This window comes from Macrobrachium nipponense, chromosome 14 (assembly GCF_015104395.2).
Source record: "Macrobrachium nipponense isolate FS-2020 chromosome 14, ASM1510439v2, whole genome shotgun sequence".
Taxonomy (NCBI): Eukaryota; Metazoa; Arthropoda; class Malacostraca; order Decapoda; family Palaemonidae; genus Macrobrachium; species Macrobrachium nipponense.
The window spans coordinates 24,112,102-24,118,587 of NC_087207.1; positions in this window are offsets into that span (position 1 = coordinate 24,112,102).

The following is a 6,486-nucleotide window of genomic DNA, read 5'->3' on the forward strand; positions in this document are numbered from 1 at the left end:
ACGGGACCAACGGCTTTACGTGCCTTCCGAACCACGTCGAAAGTGAACTTCTATAACCCCTCAGTAGAATGCCGAGAATCGAACTCGCAGACACCGCGGTGGCAGGCCTAGACCATACCGATCACGCCAAACAAGAGTAATTTCTGGGGAGTTTGGATTGTTACCTTTGCTTACGAAGCTCTCAGGTCTTCAAAAAAAATTATCCTAAAGTGAATTATCGCTTAGGTTAAATGAAGCTAAATATTCTATTGATTTTCTATTATCAATCATCAGGTATATTCTTCGCGTTTTCTTTTTCCTTTTCCACTTATCTTCTCTGATTTTATTTTCCTTTTCACATATATCTATCTCCTGACAATTTAATTAACCAACACTAGAAGCCTCAAAACAGGTACAGAGTAAAAATAATACCTGTAATGTAACCCATTGTTTTTCGTAAAGCAGCCAGACTATACACTAATTAGATAACATTGGTGGATAAAAGAAGCCTTTTGTTCATCCTGAACAATTCCTAAAACATTTGTAAGACAATCATAATAACTCTGGCTCAAATACCCTTTTAAAATACACAATGGTATTCAACTCCATCATTTTATATAAGCTTGACAACGCACTGTATAATGGTTTAGCACAAATCCACAATAAAAAATAATTTTAAAAAACTAAAATCTGATTTTCATTAACAGAGCACTAAATATTTTGCTTCATTGTTGAAAACATTCAATACTAGAAGGCCTCGAAGTAGGTATACTGAAAAAATTAATGCATGCCATTGAACCCAAAATTCATCATAAACCACTTAGATTATCAACTGGTGGATTTGGAGGTCAATATATATGTAGGTATGGAGCCTTTGGGGCCAAAAGAAGTCTGTCATTTATTCTAATCAATTCCTCAAACATTTGCGAGTTAATTATAACTCAGGCACAAATGCCCATTCACAAAACACGATACCATTAAACTTCATTACTTCAGATCCATCAGGATGAAGGTTAAAAAAACAGTATCCTATGTCTTTTAAAAGAACAGTATATGTCTCAACTAATCTAAAAAAAAATAGTATCTTATGTCTCCGCTAATCTGTTAAAAAAAACAGTGTATGTCTCAACTACTCTACAAAAATAAAATAAAAAAACAGTATCTTATGTTTCAACTAATCTTTAAAAAACCGTATATGTCTCAGCTAATCTAAAAAATAACAGTATCTTATGTCTCAACTAATCTCTTTAAAAAAACTGTATATGTCTCAACTAATCTAAAAAAAACAGTATCTTATGTCTCAACTAATCACTTAAAAAAGCATGTCTCAACTAATCTTTAAAAAACCGTATATGTCTCAGCTAATCTAAAAAATAACAGTATCTTATGTCTCAACTAATCTCTTTTAAAAAAAACTGTATAGTCCTCCAACCAATCAAAAAAAAACCTATCTTATGTCTCGAACCTAATCACTTTTAAAAATTATTTGTCTCAACTAATCTTAAAAAAAACAGTATCGTATGTCTCAACCAATTTCTTAAAAAACATTATATGTCTCAACTAATCTCTTAAAAATCAGTGTACGTCTCAACTAATCTTTAAAAAAACACAGTGTCGTATGTCCTAACTAATCTCATAAAAAACAGTATATGTCTCAAACTATTTAAAATTTAAAAAAAGCAGTATCTTAAGTCTCAACTAATCAAAAAAAAAAGAAAACAAAAAACAGTACCTTGTCTCAACTAATCTCTTAAAAGACAGTATGTCTCAACTAATCTAAAAAAAACAGTATCTTATGTCTCAACCAATCTCTTAAAAAACAGTATATATGTCTCAACTAATCTTATGTCTCAACTAATAAAAAAAACAGTATATGGCTCAACTAAAAAAAAAAAAAACAGATCTATGTCTCAACTAATCTCTTAAAAAAGAATGTCTCAACTCAAAAAACAAAAAAACCATAATCTCATATCAACTAATCTCTTATCTCCGCATCCTCTAAAAATCACTTTGAAATCCAGGACCGTTTTTAAACCGCTTTGAGAGGAAAGCTGTAGTTTTCATCAAACGTGAATAGGCTAATCAAGCTACCCAGTATCTCCTCCGCTTATAATCATACGGTCTCATTTGAACTCTCCGTCATCATCTGGATCCTTAATGAGGTTCTTCCTATTCCCGTCACAACTAAACCGAAGCTGTAACTCAGAGCCGCAGAGTTCAATTAGCCTGCATTGAGGAATAGATTCAAGCTTAATGTATGTACATAGAGTAGGCACGTATACTGCACATAAATAACGGATGCCCGCACACGAACATAGCCTTCGCTTACAGAACAAAAGAACAAAAAGTTCTTAAGTACACTGTATATAAATGTGTGTGTATATATATATATATATATCATATATATATATATATATATATATAAATATATATATTATATATAACCATATATATATATATATATGATATATATATATATAATTTATTTTCTATACATATATATATATATATATATATATATATATATTATATAATTACAACAATACATATATATGTCAGTGTGTCTCTCTCTATCTGCTTGTCCGTGTGCGTTCGTATATCTACGCATGCATGTATGTGAACGTAAAAACACTTACATACATTTTCCATACTTTTTGGGTCAAACATGAAACAAAAGGATCGATGACCAAAGTCAATTCGACGAAAAGCCCAATATTTGTCGAAGAACTTCCCGTGAACTGAGCGGATGAAATCCATAACTAGTATAAAGGTTATGACATTTACAGTCTCCAGCTGCTATTGACAAAAGTCATTTGCATTTTATCCGCCTCGAATACGCGCTCAGCATCTCACTTGCAATATCTCTGTCATCTGGGATATCGTGGAATTCTAATTCATTTTGTATTTTAATCCTCCGGGAAACAGATTTTTTTTATTTATTTATTTTCAAGCGATTTTTAACCCAGACAATTCCAGAAAACCTTGTTTGTTGCAGGAGACGAATGCAAGCTATGTTCATCTCCTGAATAATAATAATAATAATAATAATAATAATAATAATAATAATAATAATAATAATAATAATAATAATAATAATAATAATGCTATGTTCAACTCCTAAATAATAATAATAATAATAATAATAATAATACTATGTTCATCTCCTGAATAATAACAATAATAATAATAATAGTAATTATAGGAAACTATTCTCATGGCAATTAACTGGTATATTTTGACTTAAAATTGTCAGTCATTCCTGATCTAATAACACCTTACATAAGCGTCGTAAAAAAACTTAAATTTAAATAAAATCTGCCTCAATCCCCCTACGATACTTATTAAGCGATTAAGGACTAGGAAAAAAACTACTTAGGCCTATGGAAATTCCAAAGACGGACGGGCGACCTTAAAAAAAAAATGGTGGCATAAATATCCAACGGGCCCTAAAATATCCCAACTTTATCGCGCAGAACGACTTTGTAGAAGATAGAGGCGATCCCAAGATTTCGTAAATTGGTCCAGCCAATGTCTGTCGAAGCTTAAAAGGTCAGGTCTTCGAATTTAAAGGACAATTATGCCTAGTCTGTCTTTAGAAAACTCACGGGTTAGATACAGAGAACTGTGGAAACGAGAATGGACCACAATCAAACAATCAGATACGAAAAAAAAAAAAAAACATTACTACCTACGTTAGTACACGAAATCCAACTATACAATAATGAATATTACATATACATCGTTGTCTGAGGAGTCAATAAAAGGTACAAATATACAACCAAAGGTATATTAAACAATGCAGATTTAATAAAAATATATAAACGCCTACAACGAAGACGCTTCACGGGTTAAATCTTAAATTTTCATAGAAAATAAAAATATATCATAAAAAAAATAACTAAGGGGAAGGCGTATTGGGGCGTTCCGCGATGAGAGAATGGCCAGCTCTTACATAATGGAACAACAAAAGCCAACAACAAAAAACTGAAGAAGAAATAAGAAGAGTGATTATCACAATCACCGTCATTATCGTTTCGTCCCTAACAACCAGCGCATACAAATGAGGGTCTAACCAAACAAGACTTAAGATCCTACCTACATCTTCTTCTTCTTCTTCTTCTTTTGGGGGGGGGGGGGGAACAAATAGTTACGCACAGTAGCCAGAACGCCCCGGCTAGACAGCATTCAAACACCTGCTTTCCAGATCGATACAGAAAAATTTCAATGTTATTTAAAACAGATATACAAAGCGTGTGAGTAATTCTCAGTCCAGACATGAGCTAATCAATATAATATTAATTGTGCAATAAAATACAAACTACATAATATCGTGTTATAAGTGTCATGATGAAATCTTTAACAGGATGACTACATTACAAGAAGTTATACATATATATATATATATATATATATATATATATATATATATATATATATATATATATATTATCCCTTACCTTGGAACGCCCATGATTTCTTCCCTATGTTCATTTTATTAAAAAAATCAAAGTTGTGAAGAGTTCTACCGAAGGATTTTATGTATTTTTATTCTTTCTACAATGTGTATTTTATATTATCAATTATACCACTTCTCATACACACACACACACACACACACACACACACACACACACACACACACATATATATATATATATATATATATATATATATATATATATATATCTTAATGTTTACATAAAGGATGCAAGGTCTTCGACAATATTTTTTCCCCTTTCTCGTTATTCCCTGTCTCTATCATCGTTACCATCACTTATTTCACGTGAGGGAGAGGTTTACAAGCTATAAAATTCACCAGGCACAAAACGAATGGCACAAGACACTGACTATAAAATTCATAAGCGAGAATCCGCTAAAAAAATCCAAGTTTATATATATTATATATAGATATATATAATATATATATATATATAATATATATATATATATATACATATAATCCAACCGAACTTTGTTTAAATGACGAAGCAACTGGCATAATAATAATAATAATAATAATAATAATAAAATAATAATAATAATAATAATAATATACCACAACAGAGCCAAACAAAAGCACCAATTTGGTAAGTTAATCGGATACATCATTAGGCCTACGCTCGACTATAACAAGCCACATACTATATGTTACGTGATTGAAGTGTAATGTCAAAAAACAGCCCCAAGCGCATCTCCTCTTTTTTTAACCGCACCAAAAAAAATAAATAAATAAATAAAAGAATAAGGATCGTGTCCTGGATGGTATCGCGTGTCAACGGGAAGGATACGCTCCTAATCAGCTTGAGATCCTTACGACGGACTTTAATTCGGCTACTGAAATGTGAGTAAAACCTTCACATATTTGTTGCTCCTTTCTCCATACCACACACAAACACACACACATACACATATACAAATATATAGGCCTACGCATACAATATATATATATATATATATATATATATATATATATACTTATATATATATAATATTTATATATATATATATATATATATATATATATAATATGTAATTTAATGTCGATAAACTACCAGGTGAGGCAAGGCTGACAACCATCTTGAGCTTACGCTAATGATAAAAAACAAAAATACGAGAGAGAGAGAGAGAGAGAGAGAGAGAGAGAGAGAGAGAGAGAGAGAGAGAGAGAGATTAAACACGTTATAACGAATACGCCAAAGCAATCGGTGAACTTCACTGCTAGACAAGGGAATAGCCTTCCAAATATAATTCATAAAAGTGAGTGTACACTCAATAGTGAGCCATAGGTAGTCGTATTAATTATAGATACTTCCACGATGCTCTAAGTTTGGGAAGGACAATGAAAACAAAGCATTAAATATTTACATAGCGTATGCATGCGTGTGTTTATAAGAACAATAAGGAAGCGACAATGATAGAAGGAAAACAACTCAGAAAGGTGTACGTGTGACAAGCCCTCAAACAATGCGGCCATATCCCATGCATTCCCGACACATTTGAAAAATCACAACAATAGCAGCTGGAGGTGACAGGAGGTAAACAAGAGACCGGAAAATGGTTTGTAAACACGCGTAGCCTTTCACCAGAGCAACTTTTAAAAAGAAGAAATGTAACCCAGCGGTCTAGGCCTAGAGTTAGTCTACGCCCTGAGAGGCGAACCAATCTACCTATGTAGACATCTGAAACATTTCGGTCCGTTTAGACAACACCGTTTCTTCATAAAGTGCCCCTTGTTACAATACCCCGAGCCTTAAGGAGTTTCACAAACTCAAACGATTTGTCCAAAGCCGGTTTGCCAACACGCGTTTGAAGTGAAATTTGTCCGACTGTGTGAAAAAAGGGTTGTTGGCTGGCCAACGCCATTGACAACGGTTTGAAGGAAACCCAGCTATGCCTGACTTTTGTGGGCGGGGTTTAAGTTATCCACTAACACAAAAACAACTTTGGTCGTGTGAGCAGTCGGCAAGCGGCACTTCTCAAACAAAACTCAGTGGCTATTCAGATCTC